At 42.0% G+C, this 12913-nt stretch overlaps 1 protein-coding gene and 1 non-coding gene across 10 annotated transcripts in view; both read left to right on the top strand.

Annotated features, from left to right (window-relative positions):
- The window catches only part of CARMIL1 (capping protein regulator and myosin 1 linker 1), a 342171-nt gene that overhangs the window by 104416 nt on the left and 224842 nt on the right, over nucleotides 1-12913 (top strand). The gene's annotated exons all lie outside the window — the stretch shown is intronic.
- On the top strand, nucleotides 5780-5883 carry LOC135269329 (U6 spliceosomal RNA). The gene has a single exon (XR_010337633.1). It is a non-coding gene; the product is annotated as a U6 spliceosomal RNA (small nuclear RNA).

The raw sequence follows: 12913 nt of genomic DNA, 5'->3' as shown, positions 1-12913 counted from the left end.
GGCTGTTGGGTTAGAGCCACAGACTTTTTCTGCTGAGCCAAGCACTGCAGCTGTGCCCCTGCTAAAAGAAACTTCCCAGAAATGAAAAGCTCTGGGACTCAAGGCCTGCCATCTTGATTATTTTGTTTCATGGAGTGCTCCCTTCATGTCATGCACTCCTTCTTCCCCTAGGAGTAGAAGTCCCTGAAATCCAGACTACTGTGGATGCAGCTGTTATTTGGGTCTAGCTGCCTAGTGGGGCTGCCACACTCCAGGGTGGTGCTGGGGATGTCTCCTAGGGATCCAGTGATGTGACCTGTTCTCAGATCTCCCAGCAGTGGGTACCAGCACCAGTTCTGATGAGGATGGAAGGGGAGTGCTGTGAGATTCCTTGGTTATAAAAAAAACTTTAGTGTTTTGGTTTTCTCAAATACTGGTTGTAGTGGTAGATGAACTGGTCACATGGACAGACCTGGGACCTCTTGGTTAGCCAGGATGATGCAGGCAATGGTGATTGCTGAGGTCACGTATAAGTTGTCTCCTTCCTGCGGGCTATGTTCTTCTGCCTGAAGGTGTTATAATGGCCTGTGTCAGTTGGCCTCTAACCAGGAGGTGGTGCTTGGAAAACAGCACCAGCCGTGATGGTGGTACGATTTGCACTTGCCTTATGTATCCAGGGAAGGTACTCTGGTCTCTCAGGCAATTGGTGGGGCCATAGAGCTCCCAAAAGTTTCTGTCCTTTGTGTTAAGCTACCAGGATAGGTGGAAAGGCAAAGCCATGTGGGGGCTGGGTCAGACAAGTCTGTGCTCTGGCTCTCCATATGCAGGCAAAAGCAGCAGTCCCAGTGGGGATCAGAGGGCAGCTCTCTGGCTGCTGGTGTACATTCAAGGGAAGAGCAAAGCCGCTTCTGCTGCACAGAGAGTCTGCATGGAGACTGGAGAAAAGCAGGTCGCAGTAAGCTCTACCCAGTTTTCATGCACTTGGCAAGGCAGGTCTCACAACCACAGTGTTCCATGAACAGCAGCTAGCTGGGTTCCAGGCAGCTGGCACTCAGAACTCAAAACTGCCCTAGGCCATTAGCCTTTGCATGGCTTTCAAGCCACATTTCCGTTGGTCTGCCCACACAGCAGGGGCACCCAGCTCCTGTGCTGTCTTATGGCTGCAGCACTTTTACTTGCCCCTCAGTTCTGGCCAAGGGAACTTGTTCCCACTCAAGATTATATTTGGAATTTCGGTTGAGCTTCTCTCAACATGTGATTGCTGCCTGAGTTAGCTGGCTGACTTCCACAAGGTCCCCTGTGAAGTAAGATCAGCAGTGGCTTCCCTGTGTTCCTGCTGGAGACTGGGAGTGCACTGAAAGCATGTCCACTGCTGCTGCTTCTCATGTACTCCCCACGGCTCACTCGATCAGCTCTAGTGCTGGGTAGGGTTGAGGGCTTCCCTTGTGGCCTGGATTGCCAGGTTCTGCAGTAGGAGTGTACATCCCAGAGGCAGTTTATTCTCCTCTCATACTCTGGGGACTTAGAGTTTTCCATCTGCCTCATAGTAAATTCCTGTGTTTCTTCTTGGAAAAAAAAATTCACAGCGTGAGTCTTTCCACACTGTTTTGTCTTTCCAAGGGGTGGAGGCATGCTCACAGTGCCTCCAATCCACTATCTTGGGATTTAAAAAAAAAAAAAAAAAAAAAGCAGGTTTTATCGGATACTTTTGGTGTGAGAGTTAGTGTACAGTTTAGGGACATTATTCTTCAAATCAGACAGACCTTGGTCAGAGTCCTGACTCAGCCATTTTCTGGTTGTATGGCCTAAGGCAATTTTAAAACTTTGTCTCAGTTTCCTCGTTTGTAAAACTAAAAAAAGTGGCGGTCACACATATCCATAAGATTATTTGAGACTTAAATAAGATAATGCATGCAAACCATTTAGCACAAAGTTTGACTCAGTAGGTGCTATTTGGTGTTAGTGCCATTATTAGCTTTGTATTAAAGAACTACATATTGTCTTATCTTCTAGGAGCTTACAGTCAAGTAGGGCCATAACATACATGTTGAGGAAAGAAAGAGGGAATATTAGCCTGCTGTGATGTGGTGGGAGAGACTTTCTGGAGGAGTTGGGATTGGGGCCACTGTGTTGTACAATGCCAGGGAGCACCATTTACTTCATCTTTGAGAATGGGTCCCTCTCTTGGAATTTTGAATGTGACCATGAAGGATGTATAGAATTTGGATAGATGGAAGATGAAGGGGTTTGGGCTTGGGTTTGGTAGGCATAAACAAGATTGTTTCAGAGGATGGCGAGACCTCCTAGCTGTTCAGAGAGCTTTTCGCATTGAGCAGAGGTAGTCAGGCTGTGTGTCTCGAGGTGGCTCTGGGGCTTTGCTGCTTCTTTCTGTGCACTGAAAGGTGGATGGAATGAACCTTCTGGTGAAATGGGTACAAGTCAGGGTGAAGTGCCTTTGATCCCTTCACATGGTCTTCCTTGTGTCTCCTCAAGGGCTGAGATTGCTGTATTTCCAAAAGGGCACTTTTTTGTGAATAGCCTTTTAGCCTGGTTAAGTAAACCAAAAGGCTCACTTACTTTTTCTGCCATTTCTTTTTCTTTAACGTTACTCTGAACTCATTTTGTTAAATACCACGTTTACTCAGTATGTGGAGTGATCAGGATGTTGTGTGTGTGACCCTGTACTTGGTTCTACTTTGTATAGCCTTACATTTCTTTTGAACTTCTTTATGCACTTTTTTCTTTCCTTTTCTTACCTCTGTGGCATTTATTCTGCTCTTTAAGGACTCTCAAAGCAGAGTAGATCATGGCATAAATTAGGTGGCAAGAAAAGATTTTATCATTAGGCTTCTATTCTTTTGAAACTGTGTCTTTGGTAGATTTTAATTGTGAGGATGTCAATAAAGCCATATGGACCTAAAGTGAATAGCATATCCAGTTATCTTGTAAATAACTTTAGCTTAGTAAATCTCCCAAGTTATTTTAAAAACACAGTATTTTATTGGATATTTAGTATTATATGATACTCTAAAGCAGAAGTCAGCAAATTTTTGCTCTTAAAGGGCCAGATAGCAAATATTTTATGCTTTTGGGCTGATTCTGTTATAGATATTTAGTTCTGCCATGGTAGTTTGAAAGTAGCCATAGAAAATATACAAACTGATGGATGTGGTTATTTTGCAGTAAAACTTTATTTACAACAATTGATAGTGGGTCAGGTTTGGCTCTCTGGAGTAGTTTGCTGACACTTGTCCTCAAGGAAAGATTTTGTTGGATTGGGAAGGTAAATGGAAAACTAAAATTACATGATTTACAAAATTTCCAGATAAGAAACTCTATGAAAAACTAAAAAAAACTTTTATCTCCTATTGTTTGAATTAGATTTCATGTTTGATAATGAATTTGTAAATAAACCCAAATACCTTTATCAATAGTTCTTCCCTTTTTTAAGTGTAAGACCGACAGCCTCTCTTTATTAATCAACCATTTATTGTTTTCTTTGCACCAGGAACTGTGTAGGTCATTGGAAATTTACAAATAACTTAGACACATACTTTTCCTTTAAGGAGCCACAGTCTAGACGGTGTACTCTTTTTTGCCAGATGTGGGCTCATGCTTTGGACCACATGAAATACTTGGTCTAAAGTAGCAAGAAAGCTGCATTGCAAAAGGGACTTTTAGGGGGTACACTCATCTTTCTTTCTGTTTCTACTGTATGTGTGTTTGGACAGCTATATTTTTGTTTCTCTTTATTTTTGTATTATTAGAGAAAGTCTGCCAGAATTTATAAATGGTGAAAATATTTTGATAACTTAGTTGCCAGAATTCCTAGTCTTGATTCCAGAGATTGTGTTTTCCTGACCTTTGAAATTTTAGCTTAGTCACCTTTATTAAGTTTGTGAATTTCTTGAAGTTCTGCCTACTAAATTATAAAAAAGCACCACCAGACTGCAGAAGGTTATATCTTAATAGTATTGAAATAGGCAGTTATAAAAAATTGTGTCAACTAAGTCTAACAGCTCTTCTAGAATGTTTTCCTTGAGACCTAAGCCATTCTGGCCCTTGCATGTTGGGTGGGTCTGGGATCTGTTTCTCCTCACAACACTTCTAACAGAAATGGCTGGATTTTTTCCACACCAACAACCAGTTCTTCGATTTTGACACTACCCAGAGTTAGCACAGACCCCACAGGTTATGGGCTTAGACCCACCGGACTCCTCCACATTAAATGCCAGTTTTAAGTCCAGACCTCCTATACGTCTGACCAAGAGATGGTAAATCTTGAGTTTCTATGAGCCCCACTCTTTGGATTCAGTAATTCCCTATAAAGACTCACAGAACTCACGAAGTCACTTTACTTCCTATTACTGGTTAATTGCAAAGGTCACAACTCAGGAACAGGCAAATGCAGGACATGCAGAGGGCAAGGTATAGGGGAAGGGCAGGTCCTCTCTAGATGCCACCCGCCCAGTACCTCATGTGTTCACCAACCAAGAAACTCTCCAAACTCTGTAACGTAGGGGTGTTACGGAGCTTCCATGACATCGTCATGGTTGACTAAATCACTGGTCATTGTGATTAGTTCAGTCTCCATCCCTTCTTCCTTCCCCAGAGGTGGGGCAGGGGCTGCAAGTTCATTCCTCCAATTTCATGGTTGATTCCTCTGGCAACCACCAGCCCTCATCCTGAAGCTCTCTAGGGGCTCACCAAGAGTCATCTCATTTGCCTAAACTCAGGTGTGACTGAAAATGGGCTTATTATGAACAAGAGACACTTTTCTCATTCCTATCACCCAGGAGATTCAAAGGTTTTAGAAACTCTGTGCTAGGAACTGGGGATGAAGACCTTATTTTTATTTTTTGAGATGGCATCTCGCTCTGTCACCCAGGCTGGAGTTGAGTGGCTCAATCTCAGCTCACTACAGCCTCCACCTCCCTGGTTAAACCGATTGTTGTGCCTCAGCCTCCCGAGTAGCTGGGATTACGGGCGTGCGTCACCACGTTGGTTAATTTTTGTATTTTTAGTAGAGATGGAGTTTCCCATGTTGGCCAGGCTGGTCTTAAACTCCTGACCCCAAGTGATCCACCTGCCTTGGCTTCCCAAAGTGCTTGGATTACAGAAGTGAGCCACCATACCTGGCCTTATATTTCTTATTATAAAATCACAGTGGAGTTGGATGGGGCGAGGGAGGGCAGTGTATGAAGGAAAGAGGCTCTAAAGTCCACACGAGGGTAGAATGTGGACTTCTCTGGCTCTGAGGAAGTGGGATGGGTTGAGTACCATGGGGTGATTTGATTGGACATGTTCTGGTGAGTCTGGTAGTGGGTGCCTCAGGAGCCATGAGGACATTTAAATGTGACAGTGTCACAGAAGAGATAGAAGATTGTTCCGTAACTTGGGTAGTGGCATGAGAGAGTGGGTCTGGTGTTGGGAATTAAGGTAGGCTCAGATTGTGGTTTTTGAGGATGCCAAGAAAGGTCTTTATAAGGTTTGAGATGTACATAGATGTAGAAGGAAGAATCGTGCCTTTCTAAAGTTCCTTTTAAGTGAAAAACAAAAATATTTTAAAGATATAAATAATTTTCATAAGTATATAACAATCCACAGAGAAGAGTGTAATCTCTTTCTGGCAACATTAATTGAAACACTTTATGACAGGTTGGATGAAATTTGTGTTTAAATATATTGGTATCAGTATTTTGGCATTTTCCTTTCAGTAAGATAATCTTGATAACCTTGATTTCTTGCTTTTTGTGTCCTGATTACCTTGAAATTAACATCTTGAAATAAAAAAACTGTGGTCCTCACTTTGGTAGTACTTATACTAAAACTGGAGCAATAAAGACATTAACATGTCTCCTGTGCAAGGATGACACACAAATTTGTGAAATGTTTCATATTTTTTTAAAACAAAACTATGGCTTCTGTGTTTTTAAAACTTTGTATTATGCAAAACTCCTTGAGAATAAATCATTTCGGGAATTTTAAATACATATAAACATAGAATAGGACAATAAACTTTCAATCTATGTATGTGTGTATATATATATAAAATTATTTTTTTTTGAGATGAAGTCTTGCTCTGTCACACAGGCTGAGGTGCAGTGATGTGATCTCTGCTCACTGCAACCTCCGCCTCCCGGGTTGAAGCGATTCTCCCTGCCTCAGCCTCCTGAGTAGCTGGGATTACAGGTATGTGCCACCATGCCCAGCTAATTTTTGTATTTTTGGTAGAGAGAGGGTTTCACCATATTGGCCAGGCTGGTCTGGAACTCCTGACCTCAAGCAATCCACCTGCTTTGGCCTCCCAAAGTGCTGGAATTATAGGCAGGAGCCACTGCACCTGGCTGGTTTTTAAGACTGCATTTCAGAATGTTTGTTTTCAAGAAAGAAAGTCCAGTTGCCCCAGTGCTTTATTTGAGGACAGAGCCTGAAGCACAGGAGAATAGCATCGGGGAGGGCGGGGGGAACATTACTGGCACCATTGCCGACACAGCCTAGCTGTAGCAACAGCACATTTCTTCGGTTTTGTCCCCACTGATGCTCAGATTTCTCTGTGGCCAGCGATAACCAGCACCTGTGTCAAAGGTGGCTGCCTCCATTAAGACACAAACCAAAACTTCTAATTGTATGGTAGCTTCTGCAGTACCAGTCAGGTGTGCAACAGGTACTTAGGTGTGATTTGCTTTTTCTTCTACCACAAGAGTGGCTTTGGACTCGTATGTCTGTTGGGTGATGGTTGAGGTTGCTTTGAGCCAGTCTTCTCCCCTGGTCCACTCAGTGGAAACTGTGTATGCCCACATGGCACTGTTTTTCTTAGCGCTGGCTGAAAGCCATTGCTGTTTTTAGAATTTGCTTTCAGAATGCTACCTATGGGGCAGAGAACCTAGAATGTATAGCTTCTACCTAATCACTTCATTCTCGGGGAATTTAAGCCTCACTGCCTTGAGACATGAAGCAAAAGTTTCCGCAGGTACCATCTTACATGATGACCGTAAATTCTGTGATCATTGCTAATAATAGAGAATATTTCATTCGAGTCACTTAAATATATTTTCTTTTCCTCTCGGCAGGCCTAACATCATCATCCTCAAATGCACGGTTGCCTGTGAATTTCCTTTTGGATAGATGTAATACTATTTACTTTTGCTCATCCATTCATCTATCCAAGCATCCAGTAAACATTTATCGAGGACCCACTATTTGTTGAGTACTCTTCTAGATGCTGGAGGGACAACGATTAATAGATTATCTTTCTTTACAGAGTTCATATTTAGTGAGAGAGGAAAGCTGGACGTTAAAGCAGGTAGTAATGTGGTGAGCTAAGTGCAGCTATAAAGATACGTACAACTTATCAAGACAACAGTTATCTAAGGCATCCAGTTCACAAAAGGTAGGAGAGAACACCCTGGAGGCATGGCGAGTTTCAGTGTTACTGCCATATATTCAAGGCCAAGAACTGAGTGGTGAGAGAATGAGCTGGAGATGTAACAAAAGTGCTCTGTGACAGAGTTTGAACTTTAGTTTGCTGATGAGGTGTGGGGAAGTCTGTGAACAGGAGTGACATGATTATTTTTGTGTTCTAGAAGAATTCCTCTGGTGGCTCTGTGCAATGTGGTTTTCAGAGAGGAGGACTGGAGACAAAGTAGATAAGTGAGAATGCTGAGGGGCCTAATGATTCATTCATGCATTTCATTTAGTAAACATTTATTGAGCACTTACTTTGGACCATGCCCTGTTCAAGTCATTTGGATTTTATTTTCACATAAACAAAAGAGATAAATAGTAGTAGCTTTTTTGGGATAAACTGATAACAAATAAACCACAGTGTTTGCTTTGATCATGACAAACTTTTGAAAACATGTTTTCCAGAGGAATATATTGATTTGGTGGTATTTTTATCTTGGATTTGGATCAGTCAGCAGTAACATAAAAAATGGCCTCTTTCATGGTGCAAATTAGTAAGGCCTATTTAATTTCAGCTCTTGAGTTTTTCTAAGACTGATTATTTCAGTCTGTAGATTATTCTGAGCCTTAGACTCTCATTTTCTGCTAATTAGCACCTCAAAGAATGGAGAGGAAGGAAGAGAGAGACTTCAATCTGACTTGCCTCTTGTTAGAAGGTTTGGGAAAGAAGGTGATGAAGTTAATATTTGGTTTTCAAAATCAGGTTACAGATTGTTTTGAGGCTTATACTTGCCGGAAGTTCTTGCTCTCTCAACCATAGCTAATGTGCTGTCTGGATGTATATCTGAGTGTGTATGCCTCATGCACAGTGAAGGGTGGGATTCACTTTGGAAATTTGGTATGAGCAAATAGCCTAAGAATTAATACCTTTAATTATTTTACCAATCACATTGGTCATTTGCAGTATCAAAGCAGTTACCTTGGTATGCTCTAAGGACATGGAATTAATTTTGTTGTTTATGCTCTTTTTTTTTTTGTGGTGAAGGGGGAATCTTGCTCTGTTACCTAGGCTGGAGTGCAATGGCTCAATCTTGGCTCATTGCCTCCTCTGCCTCACAGGTTCAAGTGATTCTCCTGCCTCACCTCCCAGGTAGCTGGGATTACAGGTGTCTGTCATCACATCCAGCTAATTTTCTCTATTTTTAGTAGAGATGGGGTTTCACCATGTTGGTAAAACTCCTGACTTCAAGTGATCCACCTACCTCGGCCTTCCAAAGTGCTGGGATTACAGGCCTGAGCCACCATGCCTGGCCTGTTGTTTATAATCTGATATCTTGCAACTTGAACTTTGTTAGTATAGTTTAGAAGTAGGAACTTTAAAATGAAAACAACTGCTCCCCAGGACATTGAAGAAATAACTGTACCTACTTCATAGGGTTGTTAGGAGGGTTAAATGAGTTAATAGAAGCAAGGACGAAGGTCCAGCACATAGTAAATGTTACATAAACAGCTGTCATTTTTATTGATTTTACTTTTGAAAGTCAATTAGAATTTGCATGAAAGTAATAAGCAATAGGTGAAAATCATAATAATACTAGATTATAAGGTATTACGAAGCTGGCCGTGGTGGCTCATGCCTGTAATCCTAGCACTTTGAGAGGCGTAAGCCGGCAGATCACCTGAGGTCAGGAGTTCTACACCAGCCTGGCCAACAACATGGTGAAACCCCATCTCTATAAGAGTACAAAAATTAGCTGTGCATGATGGCAGGTGCCTATAATCTCAGCTACTTGGGAGCCTGAGGCAGGAGAATCACTTGAATCCGGGAGGCGGAGGTTGCAGTAACACTCTATGATGTCACCTTTTACTTCACTAACAACACGTTTAACCTACAGACTATACACATTTTTAAGTGCTCCGATTCAAGGAAAGTTGGAACTGTTTATAGTTATAGGCCTACATTTGAAAAATATTTGTCATTAACTGAGGAATAGGCAAATCCAGCATTTGGGCCTTAACTTTTCTTCGATAGTTCTCCACATCATAGCCTGAAGAGCATATACAGAGAAATAAAAGTCGACGAATCAGTGGATAGCTGAATCTGTTGAACACTATGCTCAGTTTCTAGTTCAAGACAAATGAAACATAAACATAAATTGATCTGAATTTTCTAAGTGAAGAATTCTACCGTTCCTTAAAAGATTTATAAACTTTTAAATAGCAATATATATTCTGCGATTCAGCAGCTTTTCGTTCTGTGATTTTGAAGACCATCTTTTGAAGATGCAGAATTTAGACTTCCTACTTGGGGGCATTTCTTCAATTCAGTGAGCCAATCATGAGATTCACCCAATGGAGATATTAAACACAATGAGAGTGAGGGAGGAAACTGAAAGTGCTTTGTTCTTTGGTTGCAGTGACTTCTAATTGAAGCAAACCAGCTCTACATGTGGATGCTCATGACTTTATAATGACAATTAAAATATTTTCAGTAGAAGACTGAGGCCTCAGGGAAAAGCATGTATGAAATGGAGAATAATCACCAGATGTGATTATGGGCCCCTTTTCTTCGTGGGTAATGATTTCTTTGCCTCTGGCTGTGAGTTGGCAAATGGACTCTGTCATTGTGGGTATCTATTGGAAGAAAGAAAAGGAACAGAGCTATGAGACAAACAGTTCATATGAAAAAAAGAGAAAAGGCTCCTGTGCAGATAGGCAAGTGGAAGTAACACTCACTGTGTGGGGCCTCCAGACCTGGGTGAACATGCTGTGATTGCAGCATTACGCCTGCAGTGTGCCCACAGGTGTTCCGGAGGTTTTGAAACCCATTTGATGTAGAGGCATTTTTTTGATATCCTCAAGTTGATAAATGTTGGATTTGGCATCGTTATTCTCTCTATAGCAGGAGAGTAAAGGCTGGATAGTATTGAAAGGCCCGTGTTTCTTTTGGTGATGTCTGCCTTAGTTAAAACAGCTACTGTTATGTGGTAGAAATGAAGGTATTTAGCACAGACAACAGTTTTATTATGTTTTCTCTTTTAGATGTGGATTTCTCTCTCTTTTTTTTTTTAAGAGACAAGGTCTTGCTCTGTCACCAGGGCTGGAGTGCAATGGCATGATGCTGGTTCACTGCAGCTTCCAGCTCCTGGGCTCCATCAGTCCTTTCACTCCAACCTCTCAAAGTGCAGCAGCTGGGACTACAGATACTGGACACCACACCCAGCAAATTTTTACAACTTGTTTTGTAAAGATGGAGAGGCCTCTCTTTGTTGCCCAGGCTGGTCTTGAATTCATGGCCTCGAGCAATCTTCCTGTCTCCAGAAGTGCTGAGATTACAGACAGGAGCTAAGACACCTGGCCTCTACTTAACTGGCACTACCGAGAAAGTAGGAATGACTGCCCTGAGGGGAATTAGTTTTCACTCCTTACTGCTGGGGATTTCCTCCCTCCCTTACTGGAGAAGCCCACATTTCCATGTTTATACAAATTGAGTGCTCATTATGCATTTCCAAGTGTCGGCCGCTGTGCTTGTCTCATCCATAGATACTGTGCCAGCAGAAAATGGAATGGTTTTAATTGAGAAGACGTGAGGAGGACTTCTATCTCTTAATTGGAGTCTGTAAGCAAACTTCAAAAGAATCTGTGTTTCAGCTTCTTGTTGTTTTAGAAATTATAATACTGTCCATTATATGTTTTGCATAACTTTAAATCTTCTTTTAGTCAATTCGTATTTTTTTTTTTTTTTTTTTGAGATGGGGGGGTCTTGCTGTGTTTCCCAGGCTGGCCTTGAACTCCTGGGCTCAAGCTATTCTCTTGCCTCAGCCTCCCAAGAAGGTGGGGCTACAGGCATGTGACATAGTCAAATTGTTTTCCAGAAGTGTTAGCTGCTTGAGATTTTAGGCAGATTGGAAGTTGTTGATCACTTCTTTTCTTCAAAGTATAAAATGGAATAATTGCTGGAATGAGATGTCAGTGTTTTTTATTCTAGACACTGTGAAATATGACTAATGATGTTAGGAATACTTTTTTTTTTTTTTTCCGCTCTTGTTACCCAGGCTGGAGTGCAATGGCGCGATCTCGGCTCACCGCAACCTCCGCCTCCTGGGTTCAGGCAATTCTCCTGCCTCAGCCTCCTGAGTAGCTGGGATTACAGGCACGTGCCATCATGCCCAGCTAATTTTTTTTTTTTTTTTTTTTTTTTTTTAGTAGAGATGGGGTTTCACCATATTGACCAGGATGGTCTCGAGCTCTTGACCTAGTGATCCACCTGCCTCGGCCTCCCAAAGTGCTGGGATTACAGGCGTGAGCCACCGTGCCCAGCGATGTTAGGAATACTTGAGTCAGCCTGTGAAAAGGAAAAGGCAGTGAGTTGTTTCTGCTCAGCGATCAGAGCCAATTAAGCAGGGGAAGGCAAGCTAATGCTGGTGTGGGCCACAGCAGTGAAGGTTCTGTCTGCCTTGTTCTGTGTGTGTAGGACTCATAATAATTACAAGAGACATGCAGTATCAGCAGAATGCAGTTTAGGAATGAAGAAGAATCAGGTGACGCTGAGTTTCCTGCCCAGGAAAATTTTCTGTGTGAGACTAGCCACTGGTGTTGAACTATGTGCTAGGAAGCATTTTACTCTGTTGTTATACATTATGAACCAATCATCTGTTTACGATTTTTCTGGTGGCAGTTGCCTAGATTAAGAGAAAAAAGAAAAAAACAGACTTTAAAACATTGCAAAAGTAAAGTATTGCAAAAATAATGATACTTTCCTAGATGCACTATGAACTTCTTTGTCAAATTAGTTATGATAGGCAGGTCACTGCTCTTTCACATGTGCTATTTTGAGATGTCATTCTTTGGTGCTATAATGATTGATATTACTAATATATGTAAGTAAATTTGTTGCTAGGCTTCCCTTAAGCCTCAGGAATATGGCTATTTTTGACATTTCCTGGCAATTTTTTAAAAATAATTTTTTCTAGACATGTGTACACACATATATATTAATACACACACACACACACACACACACACACACACATACACATATATATTTGAGACAGGGTCTCTGTTGCCCAGGCTGGAGGGCAGTGGCACAGTCTTGGCTCATTGCAGCCTCCACCTCTTGGGCCCAAGTGATCCTCCCACCTCAGCATCCCAAGTAGCAACAGCTACAGGCACGTGCCACGAAGCCAGGCTATTTTTGCATTTTTTGTAGAGATGGGGATTTACCACATTGCCCAGGCTGGGCTCCAACTTCTGGGCTCAAGCAGTCTGCCTGCCTCAGCCTCCCGAAGTGGTGGGATTACAGGCTTGAGTCACTGCACCCTGCCTAGATTTTTTATATATGTTTTAAAAACAACCTAGGCAACTCTTTAAAAAGTCACACTTTCTGGCTTTTTAAAAATTTTTATTTTTTTTTGCAACAATCTTGCTCTGTCAGCCCAGGCTGGAGTGCAGAGGTATGATCTCTGCTCACTGCATCCTCTTCCTCCTGGGTTCAAGTGATTCTCTTGCCCCAGGCTCCCCAGTAGCT

This window comes from Aotus nancymaae, unplaced genomic scaffold (genome assembly GCF_030222135.1).
Source record: "Aotus nancymaae isolate 86718 unplaced genomic scaffold, 86718_ANA_hifiasm-v0.15.2.pri h1tg000051l, whole genome shotgun sequence".
In the NCBI taxonomy this organism is placed as follows: Eukaryota; Metazoa; Chordata; class Mammalia; order Primates; family Aotidae; genus Aotus; species Aotus nancymaae.
The sequence above is the reverse complement of the archived record's forward strand: the minus strand, read 5'-3'. Positions and strand labels throughout refer to the sequence as shown.